This window comes from Vespula vulgaris, chromosome 7, assembly GCF_905475345.1.
Source record: "Vespula vulgaris chromosome 7, iyVesVulg1.1, whole genome shotgun sequence".
NCBI lineage: Eukaryota > Metazoa > Arthropoda > Insecta > Hymenoptera > Vespidae > Vespula > Vespula vulgaris.
The window spans coordinates 5356762-5374433 of NC_066592.1; the positions used below are offsets into that span (position 1 = coordinate 5356762).

General features: G+C 37.2%; 1 protein-coding gene across 10 annotated transcripts in view; it reads left to right on the top strand.

The window, feature by feature from the left end:
* Window positions 1-17672, top strand: part of LOC127064921 (zinc finger protein 608-like) — a 180207-nt gene that overhangs the window by 126761 nt on the left and 35774 nt on the right. The window lies entirely within an intron of this gene.

A 17672-nucleotide genomic window follows, 5' to 3' on the forward strand; every position in this document is an offset into this window, starting at 1 on the left:
TTCACTTTTCAGAAAGCTCTCGTAAATCCTGCTACATATCGTTTCTTGATCCGTCCGTCAAAAGCCGTGCATTATTTCCCCTCGAAAAGGTCTCTAACGTTATCCGATTTTACGCTCGGCCGCACGCGCCGAGCCGGTTGAGCTTCGACACTAGGCCAACACGAATTTTTCACTTGGAACGCTCTTTATCCCGAGTAGGACGAGACAGACAGAGAGAAAGAGAGAAAGACAAAGATAAAGACAGAGATAGTTATCCTTTCCAAGCAATGGAACTAAACCTTGGAGATTCAGAAATCGCAGTAAGAAATATTTCTAAGAAATAAAAAATAAAATCAACGAGGAGAATATTTTCTTCCTTTTTTTTCTTCTTCTCCTTCTTCTCTTTTTCTCCTTTTTTCTTTTTCCTTTTTTCTGACAAAGATCGACGAAGGCTTCGGTCACCTTGGCATACATCGACTCGTTCTCTCTCTCTCTCTCTCTCTCTCTCTCCTCACCTTCCGATCTCGCGTTTCTCGCGTATATCCGTTAGAGTAGTAGCATGTAAAAAAACACTCGTACCACACGTACACCACGCGTAAACGCGTACACGTGTGTCACTCTTTCTCTCTCTCTCTCTCTCTCTGTGTGTGTGTGTTTGTGTGTTTGAGCGTGTGGGAACGAACCGATTGTAAGGTCGTCGTACGTGTTGCGTTGTGTGACCGCGTTACACGTCGTCCGTGATAAAACGATTGGATTTTGTTGTCATCTTTTATCGTAACTTTAGTCTTATCTGTGTATGTTTGCATATACATATATGTACATATACACGAGTCTTCGATATATATATATATACACACACATATATGTATATATTTGTATATGTATATATATATATGTCGAGTGAAAATATATCGTCGATTGGCCGTTATCGAATTTTGATAGCTAGTCGTTCCAAATACAATGGCCCTTTGTTCGAAGACTGTTTCGTGACGGATCGTTCCTGATGTGGGTGGAATCCTAACCACGATAGAGTTTCTTTCGATCGCTGAAACGCGATATCTTTCGCGTCGAATGTCCCTTCGTAAAATCTACGACTACGTACGTCTAAATCTAAAAAAACGTACGACGTGTCTCTGGTATTTCTGTTTGTCTTCTTCGTGCTTCAGTCTGTTTTTACAGGCTGTCTCAAAAAGAATAAATCGGAAATACTTTAGTTGGATTTAATTCGACAGGCACATTTAATCAATGAAAAAAGAAATTAGGTTTGTACAAACACTTGTCTCTCGTATTTCAATAATACGTCAGCATAACGTCTTATCTCTTCGTGTCCAATTCGAAATCGATTTGAATTAATTAGAAATTTTATTCGATATTAATTAATTGAATGTATAATTCGAAAATTCTCTCTATAACTCGACGAACAAAGTTAAATATGGACGGCAAGGAGAAAAATTATTTCTTGCTTTTATTATTTAGATACATACCGAAGTAACTTAAAATATTTCCAACTTATTTTGGGACACCTTTTATATACGTATTATCCATCGAATCAATGATCAATTATCGTTTCGAGATAACGTTAGCGATATCTAACGATCGTAGTTATTTGTTAAAGAGAAATCTAACGTCAAGGTTCCTACGACATGGAACCAATAGATTCCTCTTTAAATCGTAAAACCACGATGGAAGTTAACTCGTTCTGCTATCTCGTTTTTCTCGTCGTCTAATAAAAAAATAAGACGAAGATGGAAGTTTACGTCCTTTCTCGTTCGCATTTCTGCATACTCGTCTTCAAGGGGAATAAAAAAAGAAGGAGAGAAAAAGAAAAAAGCAAGTCTATCTCTCGAAGCTCTTTTTTCATTCAATCATATCGATCAATTCTCGAATAAACTCTCGTAAAAAATCGAAAGAGAGAGAAAGATAGAGAAAGAGAGAACCAAAGGTAAACGGTAAATCGTGAAAGAGAAGATCGAAGAAGTTAGAAAAAGAAACAAAAATAATTGAACGTGGATCAATGTCAATCGGACGTGGATCGACGATCGGACGATCAACACGTAGAAAGGGACGTGGTGATCTAGATCGTATACGGTAAACGTTGGAATGGGGAGTTGGATAGTGGAATGAGAGGGATAGAGGGGGGAATGTTGTATGTAAGAAAAGGAACGGTGGTTAGAGGGGGTGGGTGGGGGTATTATAGACTGTGCGTGCTCGCACTTCTCAGTCAATTACGAGACGAGTCTACGCTCATTAGCATTAGTCCGTGCAGCGCACGTGCGTTTCCACGCGAGGAACAACGTGTATAGTCCTGGATTCCAGCTGTCGAGAGTTCCTTTTAAAGAGAAAGAGAAAGAAAGAGGGTGTGTGTGTGTGTGTTTGTGTGTGTATGAGGGAAGGAGAGAGAGAGAGAGAGAGACGAGTCTAAAGCAGTATTCTCCAAGTCAAAGCAAACCTAATTGGATCGATGACCGTCTAGGAATAATACGAGTCGCACGAAACAACACTCTAATCGCGTTTCAACTAAAGACCTTTCTTTCTTTTTTTCTCTTTTTTCTTTTTTAAGCTTACCTAGCTACGTACATAATACTTTACATTTTCAAGATTTCTCTGTTTTTTTCTAAAGCCATCGATTTGTTAACTCTAACAAGATTTATATATGTATATATATATATATATATGTATATATCCTGTATTATCGAGCGATCTAAGATAAAATTCTTTAAATTCCATGTTTTATGTGCATCAGAAACGCGATTGTGATTGCATAGATAATAAAATGTGAGAGTTCGGATCGATAAGCACTTCGATCTTCTGAAAATCTTTCTATGCGATGATGAGATGAGAAAAAGATGGAATCTGTTTCTCTCTCTCTCTCTCTTTCTCTTTCTCTTTCTATTCTTTTTCATTCATTTCGTGCCCATAACAGCTGATTCGCGGTTTCCGATCATCGAATTCACATCGAACAAATGCATACATACGTACGTACGTACGTACACATACATACATATATGTATGTTTCGTAGGTATGTACTCTCTGTACGTATATGTATATACATACATACACACATAAATACATATATATATATTTAGATAGGAAAAGAGGAAGATCAACTTGCAGCAAAGGCCAGGGATTTGCTTCGGTCGCACGACGCGTCGTTTGGCAAATATTTTTGATCGCACCCCAGACTGCGAATTGACGTTTATCGACGTTCGCTAAGGGGGTGGAACGAGGGTGAAACCAGACTCGGTACATGGAGGGTGGATCTCTCATGCCACCCGACGTGCAACCTACCAAAGCTGACTCTCTCTGTCTCTCTCTGTCTCTCTCCCTCTCTTTTGCTTCAGGGGAAATAATCCACCCCCTTTTGTACACAGTTTCATCATACGAATATACGTGAAGTCTATATAATGGATATACGTACGTTCTACGTACACTGTTTCGACGTTCGTCGATACCATCGCGTTTATTTACATTTTGCAACGCTTCCATTATTTCATCCTCCTCTCTTTCTCTCTGTTTCTCTCGTTTCTCTTTCTTTCCTTCGTTATTTTTTGTTGAATTATTTCAACACCTATTCTCCGCTCTCTCGCTTTCGTACCCCTTTTTTTTTATTATCCTTGTTTCCTTTTTCTCTTTTTTCATTTTTCTTTCTTTCTTTTTTTTTATTTTTTTAATTCTCCCCTCGTCCACATTTTTGATAATTTCATAATAAACGCTCGACGTACAACGACATTTCTGTAAAACCATTTGACACTCTGCATATACGTACGCATATATAAAAGAGGGTCTCAATGGATTACAATGATGCTCGTTTACGTTTTCTACCCTTTTCATTGGTACTAGCATTTTTGTTCCTTGTTTATTTTCTTTTTTCCCTTCTCCTTCTCCTTTCCTCTTTCTTACCGTGTCGTTTCTATTTATTTTTCGACGTGAAATAAAAAAGAAATTTTCTCGTTGGAACGGGAAAAACGAAAGACCTAAAAGAAGGGAAGAAGAGAAAGGAAGGAAAAGAAAATTCGTTGTCGAGTTACTTTTGACATTATCTATCTTATGTTACGTCAAATAGAAGCAGTGAAGTGGATGGGTTGAGGGGAAAAGAGAGAAGGAAAGATTTATTTAGACGTTCCTTATGATATCGTCCTCGTTACAGTTGGAAGAACAGGAAGGAGAGAGAAGAGTCACTGGTAGAGAGTTTCTCTCGTCCTCGCGACAAACGACTACCTCCTAAAATTACTTTCCGCTCGGAGAATTTCCTTCCTTCCTTCCTTCCTATCTTTCTTCCTATCTTCCTTATCACGACGATGTACTTCTAAAGAGAGAGAAATTTTATATATATATATATAAAATGTAAGTACGCGTCGTCTAAGATCGCAACGCGAGCGAATTACTAGGAAATTACTGATTTGTCACGCACCAACGAACCGTGCGAAGTAATCAAGTACTTACATAAATACATTCATAGACAAGGATTATTATCTCTTAAGTTATCGCATGTCTCTTTGTGATGGAAAGGGATTGGTATATATAGGGAGGGAAATTATTCGTGTAGATGTATTCGAGAGGAGGAACACTACGGTAGAAAATTATTCGTATAGATGCATTCGAGAGGAGCTCTCCATCGAGCGAATAGAAACGACGGGGAACCTACAACGAAGGGGAAAAAGAACAAGAAAAAGAACGAGAAGAACAAGAAGAAGAAAGATCCATTCTGTAGAGCATGCTTGATAGGTGGTTAAAGATAAGCATCAAGAGATAGAGATAACGAGAGCGAGAGAAAGAGAGAAAGAGAGAGAAGGTTCGCAGTGAAAGGCCGCGAACGCTTGTTTTCATCGCGTTTCTCGTACCTCCATTTTGTTCTCTCTCTCTCTCTCTTTCTCTCTCTCTCTCTTTCTCTCTTTCTCTCTTTCTCTCTCTTTCTGGTATCCCGGCCAGCTTTTCGCAGGATTGGACTCTGGCAGGCTTGATTGGTCCACCCGGGAGGATGGAGAAAGAGTGAGAAAGATGGATGAAGAGAAAGAGAGGAAGAGGGGAGAGAAGATATCTCTCAACGTATTCGTAGTGGTGTCTATGTTAGTGTGTATCAACGAACATGTGAGAGAGAAAGAGAGAGAGAGAGAGGATGGTCTCGCGTTGTCAGCGACGCGCGGCTGCTTTGAGTAAAATTGGGATTTTGAGAGAGAAAGATAGAGATAGAGATAGATGGATAGTGAAAGAGAGAAAGAGAGAGAGATAGAGAGAGATGGTAAAGCGAGGGTGGTGGCTTCAGCAGCAGCAGCAGCAGCAGTAGCAGCAGCAGCACGGTGGCGACGCCGCTACGAGCGCTGTTAGAGGGGCAAGAGGACTTGGAAAGAGGGATGAGAGGGAGGGTGGGTGCTGACACCGCGGCGTGAGGCAGGGGTGGCCGGGCAAAGGGGGTGAAATCAATACTCTGCGGTCTCCGCCCTCAGGAGTACACGGATGAATACACGGACAAACACGAGCGTCGCCGACTTCGTCGTCGTCGTCGTCGTCGTCGTCGTTGTGTAGTAGTAATAGTAGTAGTAGTAGTAGTAGTAGGTAGCAGTAGTAGTATTAGTAATAGTACTAGTAGTAGTAATAGTAGTCGTCGTCGTTGTCGTCGTCGTCGTAGTCGCCGGTGACGACGCCGTTTGTCGTCTTTCGTCTTTCCAGACTTCCGTAACGCGCTCTCTCTCTTTCTCTCTCTTTCTTTCTCTCTTTTCTCTTTTCTTTATACATTCTGCTTTCCTCTTCGAGTTCTTTCTTTCTTCATTTTCTTTTTCTTTTTCTTTTTCTTTTTCTTCCCTTTTTTCTTTTTTTCCTTTCTTTCTGTCTTTCTTCTTTTCTTCTCTTCGCTCCATTTTTCCCCTCTTATTTTCCTCTACTCTTTTCTCCTTTTTCTGTCACTTTCACATTCTTATAAAACCGAGTTCGAAAATGAAAAGGTCGAGAATTCTTATCTTATAATTATATATATATATATATATATATATATATATATGTGTATAACCTTGATTTTTATCCGTAATATTATTCATAATAAGAAAGATCTTGTTGTTCATTCGAACAAATAGAAATGAGTCAAGAGAAAATGTTTTATAATAAGCGAAATGGTTCTTGGAGGATGTTTTGGGATTAAAATAAGACGTCGACCAATCGATCGATGTCTCTCTTTTATACTCTCTCTCTCCTTTTCTCTCGTTAAAAAGAAAGATAAAGATAGAAAAAAGGTTTACGTAGTGGCAGAAGAATGAAAATGTTGCGTCCGTTCAACTGGAAAGCAGATCTTCTCTCGGTTTCACTTCTTTTCTCGTCGTCGTATTTTCACAAGCCAAACCGTATCTGCCAACTCGAAGAACCCGACTTCGAAGCCCTTTTTCTTCTCCGTTACCGCTTACTTTCAGCCCTTTTCACGCGTCGTCGATTATACGGCGCGTTCGTTGAAACGCACGGAGGAACTGACGAGAGGAGGATGAAGAAGAGGAGCAGGAGGAAGAGGAAGAGGATAGATAGAGAGAGATAGATACAAGAGATAGAGAGAGAGAGAGAGAGAGAGAGAGAGAGAGAGAGAGAGAGAGAGAGATAAAGAGAAAAAAAGAAAGAGAAAGAGAGAGAGATCCGCGAGTAGGATTGTAAGAGGAAACGAGCGTAGAAGCACTTCGACTTCACGATCATAATGGCCGACGTTGATGACGATGTTCCGTTGGAAGGCCAAAAAGAAAAAGAAAGAGAAAGAGAGAGAGAAAGAGATAGATAAAATATGTATATGCCGTTTTGAAGATTTAACCTTTCATTCGATAGACTTCTCTCGTATTTCTTGCGTCGATTTTACGACAACGAGCACATTGTTTTTTTATGTTCTTCTTTTTTTCTTCCCACGTGTTTCAATTTTCATGCGGATTTTATTTCTTTTACGTTATTTTTCCGTTTTCCTTTTTTCTCTCTTTCTCTGTCTATCTCTCCCCGTTTTTGTTTTGTTTGCTTTTGCTCGTTTCTTCGACATTGAATATTTCATTCTATTCCGTATTACACAATACCATAGGGGTTCATAAAAGAATCTGATGTGATATTTTAATGGAATATTGTTTGCGATGTTTCATTTTTAACGCTGTATCTTTAGTCGCGGTTTTGATCAATTTTACAATATATTTCTGTTGTATGATTACCTAACATTTAAATTGAATTTGAATTATTTCTTCGATCTATTAAAATTAATAAATCAAATTTATATCATTCAATTTTATTCATTAATATTTAATTTCCGGCAAACGAAAAGAAAAAGATATGAGCATGATCGAATAAAAAATATATATATATATATATATATATATCCGAGAAAGTTGGTTTTGTCTAGCCTCGGGTATATACACCCGCAAAGAATTGATATCTATTTTTTTCTTTCTTTCTTCTTTTTTTTCTAGAAAATCTATGAATAAAATGAAATATAGTTGCAATTAGTACATATTTGCCAGTAATAATGATCGACAATATAAATAATCTCATATCACCAGTATTCGTATTTCGTCTCTTATCTCGAAAATGTTCATTTGAAATCTCATTTCTTAGGTAGGAAAGTAGAAAATTATCGGGTACGCCGTGTATAATTATACAGGCAAGATCCTGTAAATTTGATATCAATGTTCTCGTTCGATCGTTATTTAATCGAAAGTAAAAATTATTTCTTTATGATATTTTTATTCCAATAATTTATATGCTCGCCGATCCAATTATCCGTCCATTGAGTTTAATAATATTTTAACGGGGTGTTTCGTTTGAATCGTTTTTATCTTTTCATTCGGTTATCGCGGATCAAGGATAATTTCCCGTAGTTTTTGTTTGCCTGATTCGAGTTTTCTTTCTCTCTTTCTCTCAGGTCCAAGTTCGTCGTTTTTTTCTTTTTTCTCTGATGTTTCTTCATGAGTAGGGAAGAGAGGGAAAATGTATGTGTGTATATATGTGCGTGCGTGTGCGAGAGAGAGAGAAAGAGACAGAGAGAGAGAGAGAGAGAGAGCGTTAAAAACAAATCGATCGGCTCGCGTTAAGAAGGCGCGTATAGCGATTCAGGTACGGCTCTTATTATCGAACCCTTTCGGCTTCATCGAATATCGAGTCTCGATACTCGATACACGATATTCCACTCACGATCGCGCTCCCACAGCTCGTCCATGCAATTTGGCCTTCCCCGTTGAACCGCAATTCCGATCGGCTGCATCCAAGAGGGGTGGGTAAAGGGGAGGGGAGAAAGCACTGTCTCGATCTCTCCGACGGTGCGGCCTTTTCTTTTGGTATCTTTGATCTCCGTTCGATCATATCTTTTTTTTTTCACTCTCTCCCTCTCTCTTTCTCTTTGCTCTTTTTCTCTTTGTCTCTAAATAAAATGCGACGATGGGAAAAGAGGTTAAATAGAGAAGAGAGTTGTTGGATTCGTATCGGTCACTTTGAATCCTATCTCTTATCAATTTTTTTTTTCTTTTTTTTTCTCCCCTTTTACCGAATATAAACGGTGTGTGAAAATATAAAGTACAGGTATGATGAATGTGACGTGTAAAAATGGATTTTTATCGTAGTGTTTTACGTTTGAAGTTAAATATTTTCTATATGTATATTGTTTAATAATCATCATCATCATCATCGTCGTCGTCGTCGTCGTCGTCGTCGTCGTCATTATCATCATCATTATCGTTATTATTATTTTCTTTTCTTACTTCTTTGTTTCTTTCTTTTATAAGTTTTGACAGGGATTATATTAGACGAAAGTGAGAAATAGAAAAATTTCTTTGAGCGGAATTAAATAGGAAGAAAAACGAGGGAGCAACAGTTATCCCTTCTGTCGGGATTCACGAGAGGATATCTCCGGAGTCGAAGTAAAACCCATCCGCCCTTTCGATCTAGTCGTTTCTCATCCCTCACTGGACAACCCTCTTCTCTTCTCTTTTTTTCTTTTCTTCTCTTCTTTTCTTTTCTGTTCTGTTCTCTTCTCTTTTCTTCTCTTCTCTTCTTGAACCGAAGAAAAGAGTCGTCTTCCGGGTTGCGTTTCAACACGCCCTTGGACGCGCCACGCCCTTGGCCGCGTACACGCGTGCGTGCGTGAGCTCGTTTCATGTCTCTCTTTCTCTCTTTTCCTTTCTCTCTCTGTTTCTTTTTTCTTACAAGTATACGTGTATGATTCGTAAAGAAGAAGGGTTAGAATGCTTAAAAAAAAAAAAGAAGAAAAGAAAAGAAAAAGAAAAAGACTGGTGGCATCATTTATGCATCTGTATGTATGTGAGTGAATGAGTGTGTGTATGTTCGTGTCGAGAGTGAGGTCGAAAGAAAAAAAACAGATCGAAAGAGAAAAAAAGAAAGAAAACAAAAAGAGAGAAAGAGATAGAGGGGAAAAGTTTTCTAGCGAGTGAGAAGGTGGTGGTGGAAGTCTTGGAGAATGGAAGAAGTACAGAGTGAGATACGACAATGACAAAGAAAGAGGGAGATAGAGATAGAAGGAATATTCGAGTGGAAAGTTTAGTGGTAAAGAGGGAGAGAGAAAGGGAGAGTTAGAGTTCGTGGCTAGATGAGAAAGATGGAGGGTATAGAACCGGGGTAAGATTTCACGGTGAAAGAGGGAAAACTCTGGAGTCGAGGTAAAGAAATAAGGGTTGGTAGCAGCAGCAATAGTAGTAGTAGTAATAGTAATAGTAGTAGTAAAAAGAGAGAGAGAATGGTGAAGTAAGGAAGGAAGGGACACGAAGAGCGTCGAAGCGAACTCGATTCGTGTCTTGGGGGCTTGCCGAGTGAACTCCTCGACCTCCTTCAGCCCTTTTCCGTTAAAGCAAAAAGGGTGGCCGGTAGGGAAGAAGGATGGTGAGCGGCCGAATGGCGTCACGAATAACGGGCCTGAAATTTTCTCTGACGGCAGGGGTAATACCGGCGATTTTGGTATAATTAAGCGTCCGTTCTAATTAAAACGCCGTTTTGCCTATTACCCTTTTGTTAGTTTTCTTTGAGATCGACGATGATTTCGGTCGTCGACATCTTTTTTTTCTTCCTCTTTTTCTTTTTCTTTTTCTTTTTCTTTTTTTTTTGTAAATGGAAATGGAATATTCTCCGGTTTTCCTTCCTTTCTCTTTTTCTTTTTTCTTTCCATCTTTTTACCTTTTTCTTTTTTTTAATGCATCTTATTAACTTTTCTTTTCTTTTTTTCGTTTTTGCGATAAGAAATGAAAGAAAGAGCAAAGAGATAAGAAGCGAGAAAGTGCGTGCGTGCGCGCGCGTGTGTGTGTGTGTGTGTGGATGGAGGTACAATCGCGAGAATAAATTTTCGCAAATCGTTTCGCAGCTGACGAAGGCTCGCTCGTCACTCTCTCGGCTGCGAAATGCGCTTGTAACCCAACGTTCGAATAATTCGTCAACCGTCCAATTAGCGAGCCAGCTCGTTGTCTCGACGATCTCTCTCGTTACTCTCAACGTCGTTACTTCATTTTCTCCTTCCATTGTAGACGCCACGATTCTTCCTCCTCCGTACGCCCACCCTTTCTCTTTCTATCTCTCTCTTTCTCTCTTTCTCTTCTGTCTGTCTTTCTCTTTACACACAACGCATACACAAACACACACACATTATATATATAATATACATACGTACATCTATATGTATGTAAATGTATATGGTCGCTCTCGTAAGAAGGTGAGATTTATTTTAAAACCCGTGCGTCGGAGCTATTTTGCTTCCGAGAAAAGATAGCATCGCGTGAATATCGCCCCAAGCGAGAGAGAGACAGTGAGAGAGAAAAAGAGAGAGACAGACAGACAGACAGAGAGAGAGAGAGAGAGAGAGAGAGAGAGAGAGAGAGAGAGAGAGACTCTTATGGAGTTTCTTCTTTTCTTTCATTTCTTTTTCCTTTTCTTTTATTTTTTATTTTATTCTATTCTATTCTATTCTATTCTGTTCTTTTCTTTTCTTATCTCTTACTCTCGACGAATATAAATAAAAGAGAAAAAGTTTTCGCAGAGACAGTGGAAGAGAGTCCTCGGTTCTTACCAACGAAGAAGAATCATTAATGATTTTACTCCTTTACGTTTGTTTATTGTTTTCTTCTTTGTTGTTTTTCTTATTGTCGCTGTTGATTTTATTATCATGTTTCTTTCTTTCTCTCCTGTTCTCTTCTGTTTTCTTTTTTATCTTTTTCTTCTTATGTAAATTAAGAGATAACCAGTGGATCGAAGGAGGAATCTTTGAAGAAAAGACTTTAATAAGATTAGGATACTTAGATCCTTTCTTCCGCTTAGTGTATCTTATCTTTTTTTTTTTTTGTTATGAAAAATAGAAAGATGGAAGATAGATATAGAAAGAAAAAGAGAGAAGAGAGACAGAAATAGAGAAATAGAGAAATAGAGAAATAGAGAGAGATAGACTCGCTGTACCGTTGATTTCGTGTCACAATTATTCCAACCACTCTTCGCATTCTTCTCTTACGCTCTCGCGAAGGCACTCATTTGTCAAGTAATTACCACCTTTGTCTCGGCTTTCGCAAAGTGGAATCCAAGTGTTCGACGTTGAAAATCACTGTCGCGTATCTTGACATATGTATGTACATGTTTGTACGTATGTACATTACGTATATAACTATTGAAAATGGAAAATAGGTCACGAGTATGTAAGTTCGAACGTATTTTTCTTTATAAATGACAGGAAAGTAACGAATTATCAATTAGATTTTTTTTCCCCGTATGACTTTTAATAAACCATGAAGAATTTAGATGATCGATTGATCCTTGAAATTTTCTCAACGTTCGTGTTTAATATTCTTTTTCGATCGTTAAAGATCGTATAGATTTAGCTCGCCAAGAGAAACTGAAGATTATCGTAGCAATGCTTGTACATTTCTGACATAAATTTCTGTGAATATTTTTATGTATAAAAAGTAAAGCGTTAATGTCGAGATATTATATGCTCTTTAAACTGAATTAATTTCGATCGGAGTTATTTCTTATTCATTAACGAAGGTTTTCTGTCAGGAGAGAGTAATGGGAGTAATGGGAGTAATGGGAGTAATGGGAGTGGTGAGAGTATAGTGAGGCCTGAGATATCTGGAATCAAGGCTGTATATTTTGTGTACGTATACATACACAGTACACACGCATATTACAGTCTTTCTCTTTTTATAATATAATAATAGTAATAGTAATAACAATAATAATAAAGTGGGTGCTGGAGTAAAACGTAACGCACATAGTTCGTGTTTCTATCTTTTTTTTTTTCTATTTTTTTTATTCTTTTTATTTTTTATCTTTTTTATTTGATTTGATTTAGGAATTTAGTAAACAACAAGTTGACGTGTAAAAGAGTGGAAAGTAATGAGAGTAGTGGGACCCGAGGTCTCAAGATAATGTGAGTTAGGGGAGTATATTTTGTATGTGCGCGTATATACACGAGTTATACATTCTCCTCTTACAACTATAACAACAACAGCAACAACAATAATAATAATAATAATAATATTATTATTATTATCATCATTAATAATAATAATAATAATAATAATAATAATAATAATAATAATAATAATAATGTGGGTAGTGAAGTAGAACGTAAGATATATACACGCACACTCGCTTCGTATTTCTATTTCTCTCTATTTTTTTTTTTTTCAATTTCATTTAGTAATTTCAGTAAGCAATAATAACGTTGACGTGTAAAAGCTCGGATAATCTTCGAATACAAGTTTTTAACAAGGTTAAAAGTCTACCTTCTTTTTTTTCCTTTTTTTTCTTTTTATTTTATTTTTTCTTTCTTTCTCGATTTCTCTCGTAAAGATCTCGTTTCCTCGAGAGGAAAGAGACACGAGTGTTGTACTCTCGATTCGAGTAACAAGCTCTTCTTCTCTCTCTTTCTCTCTCTCTCTCTCTCTCTCTCTCTCTATCTATCTCGTTGACTCGATGTGTTTTCGTCCTCATCGTGTCCCCATCGTCGTCGTCGTCGTCGTCGTCTTCTTCGTCGTCGTCGTCGTCGTCGTCGTCGTCTTCTTCTTCGTGTCGCGAAAGACGACGATTCGAGTTTAGTATACGTTGTATGAGCGTGTTCTCTCCTAGCGTGTTCACTTTCGTATCGTACATATGTATCTCTCTCTCTTTCTCTTTCTCTTCCACTCTCTGGTGCACAATAGGGAAGCAAGGAAGGTTATCTACGTAAAGCGGAAGGCAACGGAGGAGAGAGACATTCCTCAAAAGCATTTCTCTATACCTTTGCGATTCCTCGTTGCTCTCTTCTACCAACAGAGAAAGAGAGAGAAAATAATACGATGGAATGTGAACCGCGCCCAGATTTTCATGTTGCATTTCAAAAGAAATAGCAAAATGAGAGAGATAACAGATAGAAAAGCATCGAAATAGAGCAACTCTCTCGCGGTATTCTTTCGACTTTTTCATCATCATCATCATCATCATCGTCATCATCGTCATCATCAACTCTCTTTCTCTCTTTCTTTTTCTCTGCTTGTTTTTTCTTTTTTTTTATTCTATTCATACTTGCATTCAACGACATGTTGTTAGAAGGAGAAAGGAAGTATCAGTGGCACGTACTACTCACCATAACGATGACGAGTACAAGGATACACGAGGCTAATTAAGTCGAGAGACAAACGAGTTATAATTCCTTTTGATTAATCAAGCTCACGATAATTTCGTCGTCCGGTTTGTGACGTAATAGGAAGGATCGTCCCTTTCTTTTTCTCTCTCTCTCTCTCTCTCTTTCTTTCTTTCTTTGTGTGTCGGTCATTTAAATTAATTTAATAAATTCCTTTATTTATTCCTTTATTTATTCTCTGTCGTTAACATCCTTTTCTTATTTTTTTCCTTATTACTGTACTTATCGACACTGACAAAACAAAAAAAAAGAAACAAGAAAGAAGCGAACAAACGAAATAGAAGAAATAGAAAAAATCGTTTGAACATTCGATACGATCTCGTAATTTTTTTCTTTATATATTCATAAGCTTTTCAATCGACCCAACAGTAGTGACAGTATAGTTATACCGAATGAAATACTCATTGAGATTCAAGAGAATTTTGACGTATGACTATCTCTATTTATCTCTGTCTCTGTCTCTCTCTCTCTCTCTCTCTCTCTCTCTTTGTGTCTACCTCTCTCTCTACCTCTCTCTTCCTAAACGTAGACATTTGTATATCACCGAAGCGTGTCCACCTTCGTATCGATAATGCTTGGAAATCGAGGCGTGGCAGTGATTAAGCGACATTTCACTATTCAGTCGCGCTTTGTCGTGCTTAGAACGTATCTATCTCTATGCTCGCATGCTCGTATGTGTAAGTATATATGTATATATATATATGTTTGCGTGCATGCGTATATACGTCAGAACCTCATCGTTCCAAAATGATTTCATCGATCTTCCTTTCACAGTTACGATACGAACGCGACAACACGCGTTATCTCTCTCTCTCTCTCTCTCTCTCTCTCTCTCTCTCTCTTCTCTGTCTTTGTCTTTTTCTTTCTCTTTCTCTTTCTCTCTATACGTCCTCTATTTACCTTTCTCGCCTTAATGAAAGAGAAAGATCGAATCGATTTTAATTACGACTAAAACACGATCGATCTTTAGTAACGTACTTCGAGGCAAAAAAAAAAAAAACAGGAAAAGAGTTCATTGAATAAGAAAAAGGAAAAATAGAAAGTAGAGCAAATAATGACCGACGAGTGAACGTAGTACATTGTCCATCATAAAAAAAAGGAAAATAGAAAAAAGCTCTATTCGATCTTTTCAATCAATTTTCAATGTTTTTTGATATCTTTACTGAAAAAGAAAAAAAAAAGAAAAAACAAGAAGGAAATTATAAAGCGGAAAAAAAAGTGAAATAAAACTTGAAATTTTGATAACGTTTCGTTGCTTTTTGAAAAGATTGAAAACGAAGGTAAAACAACGTGTCTCCGCAAAGTTTCATAATTTTTGAATATCCGGTTTTTTGATATTCATCTTTGTTAAACGTGTATATCCATCCATCCATCCATCCATCTATCTATCTATCTATCTATCTATCTATCTATCTATCTATCTATCTATCTGTCTATCTATCTATCTATCTCTCTATCTATCTATCTATCTATAGATACGATATACCACTATATAAATGGAAAATGGAATCGAACAGAACGCTCTCTGGTGCGTCATAAATATTGACACTTTTCTATGGACTCTATCGCGCCTCGTCTTTTTCCGTAATCGACGATGCAACAAGTATACAACGAGGTAAAAGACAATAGAACGGATTTATCCGAGTTGCTTTGGCGAGTTACTTCCTATTTTCTATTCAATCGATCTATTACCGAACGTGAAAGTTCTCTCTATCTTTTTCTTTTTGTTTCTCTGTCTCTCTGTCTTTTGCATAGAAAACATTGAAACATTTAACATATACTAACTAAATATATAAGTGTCTGAATAAAAGGAGCTTTCGTATAAGATAATAAATAGATTTGTGATTACTACGAGAGTTATGAAATTATTGCAATTATTACTTATGAACGTAAGGAAGATAAAATTGTTTTTTTTTCTTTTTCTTTTTTTTAAATAAAGCGCGATTAGATAAAACGAAATATTCAGTATTATAGTATTATATCAGAGTACAAAAGTTTTGTTAATTATGTCTGCGAAATTACTCGGAAAAATGGAATATTATTAAAATTAAAGGGATATTCAATTTTACGTTTGTACGCTTACTCGTCCCATCGTATTATTTTAATAATAATTAACAAACGTGAAGCTAGTAATATATCTATAATATTATTTGATATTAATTACATTTTCTATTATCATTTGTTATGGATTAAATTTCAAGAAGTTTCTGTCGTGCTGCATAACCATTATAAAGTTTCTCTGTGCAGCTGATACATACGCGTGCGCGTGTGCGATTATAGTTGTCCATCAAAGCAGAAACAACAGTTGTTCTTTGTTTTTACGTGTGTCGATTCGTTGAAAAGGAGTTTTGAAAAGGGGCTGATATAACAATCGATATAATCTTCTTCCTCGTCGTTTCCGTTTTCTTTTTCCTTCCTGCTTAATTAACGAATACACTCATTAATCGATCGTCGACCAGCGACTTTCACGTTTCTCGCGAAAATCAACGTAGATGGAAAGAAAAAGAGAGAGAGAGGAGAGAGAGAGAGAGAGAGAGAGAGAGAGAGAGAAACACGTGTTTATTTACACGAGCGAGCAAATATTATCTAACCGTCGGCTTACGAAACTAAGCCGGCCGCCAACGATATAATATACGCGTACACTTGCACAGAGGTATACTCACACAGAAACGAAGAGAGAACGCAGACACATCGTACAGCAGCTTCTATGTACAGTGTGTTACAAAAATATTCGAAAACAATTTAAACAAAAAATAAGTAAATAGAAGGAAAAAGATCGAATAACTCGTTATAACAATTATCTTTGAAACTTAAACGAATAACTCGAAAAAAGAAATATATATGTATATGTATATGTATGTATATATGTGTTTTATTTATTTAGTTTTGTTATACGTACATTCTGTAAATATTGTGAACATTTTTTAAAGTTTTAATGAAATTATCAGTTTCTCTGTAACATAATAATTGGATAGATCTTTTAACGATCGTGATATTATATGTGGAAAAAGTGATTCGATAAAAGAAAAAATACTGTAATACAAATTGCAGAAAAAGTAGGAAATGATTTTTTATTCTCTCTCTTTCTTTTTCATTATTTTTTAAGTGGTTCCTGTAGTAAATTAATAAAAATGATTCAATTTCTTGACGATAATTGACAGATTTTTGCGATCAACTGTATATACACACACACACACGTGATATATATATATATATATATATATATATTTGTAGAACACAACGTAGAATGATATCCGTACGCATACGAACACATTGTACAACCTCGTTTTACTGACAGATGGCGCGAGAAAGCCTTCTATGAATCAATATCCTATGGGTCTCTGCAGGGACGTTCTATATATGTGTATGTGCGTGTGTTCACACGTGTGTAACTCACGTGGGGGTGTATTTAACAGACGTTTGCCTATCTGACCACGTCGACTGCCATGTATCTGTGTGTTCGAAATTACAAAGCGAGGAAACGAGGAAGAGAAAGAGACAGAGACAGAGAGAGAAAGAGAGAAACGAAACGAAACGAAACGAAACGAAACGAAACGAAACGATTTTGGTGGAAAAAAAACGCAACCAATGGAAAAGGATCGAAAACGTTCATTAAAACACACAGCTTTGTGTATATCCTCTACAGTATAACACACACACACACATATATACATACATACATATATATACGTGTTTGATCCGCCGATACGACGAGAGATTTTAATGGGAATTGATCATTCTCGTTGGTTCTCTTTCTCGACGATTTTCTAATACCTAGTACTTTGTCTCCTCCGTTCATTCTTTTTTTTTTCACAGTTTTAGCTCGGAAAACTAGTAACCGTTGATACGTATAAACCGCAATCAGTATGTTGAAAGGAGAAAGCGTTATTCCCAGAGCTTGATTCTCTCTTGCCTTTCATTTGACTGGAGAAGGAAAGAGAAAGAGAAAGAGAAAGAGAAAAAGAGAGAGAGAGAGAGAGAGAGAGAAGTGGGAGGATGGGTGGTAGGAGGAAGAGGAGGAGAAGAAGGAGAAACAGAAAGAGGGAGAGAAAAGGGTATTATTCCAGCTTGGCGGTGAAC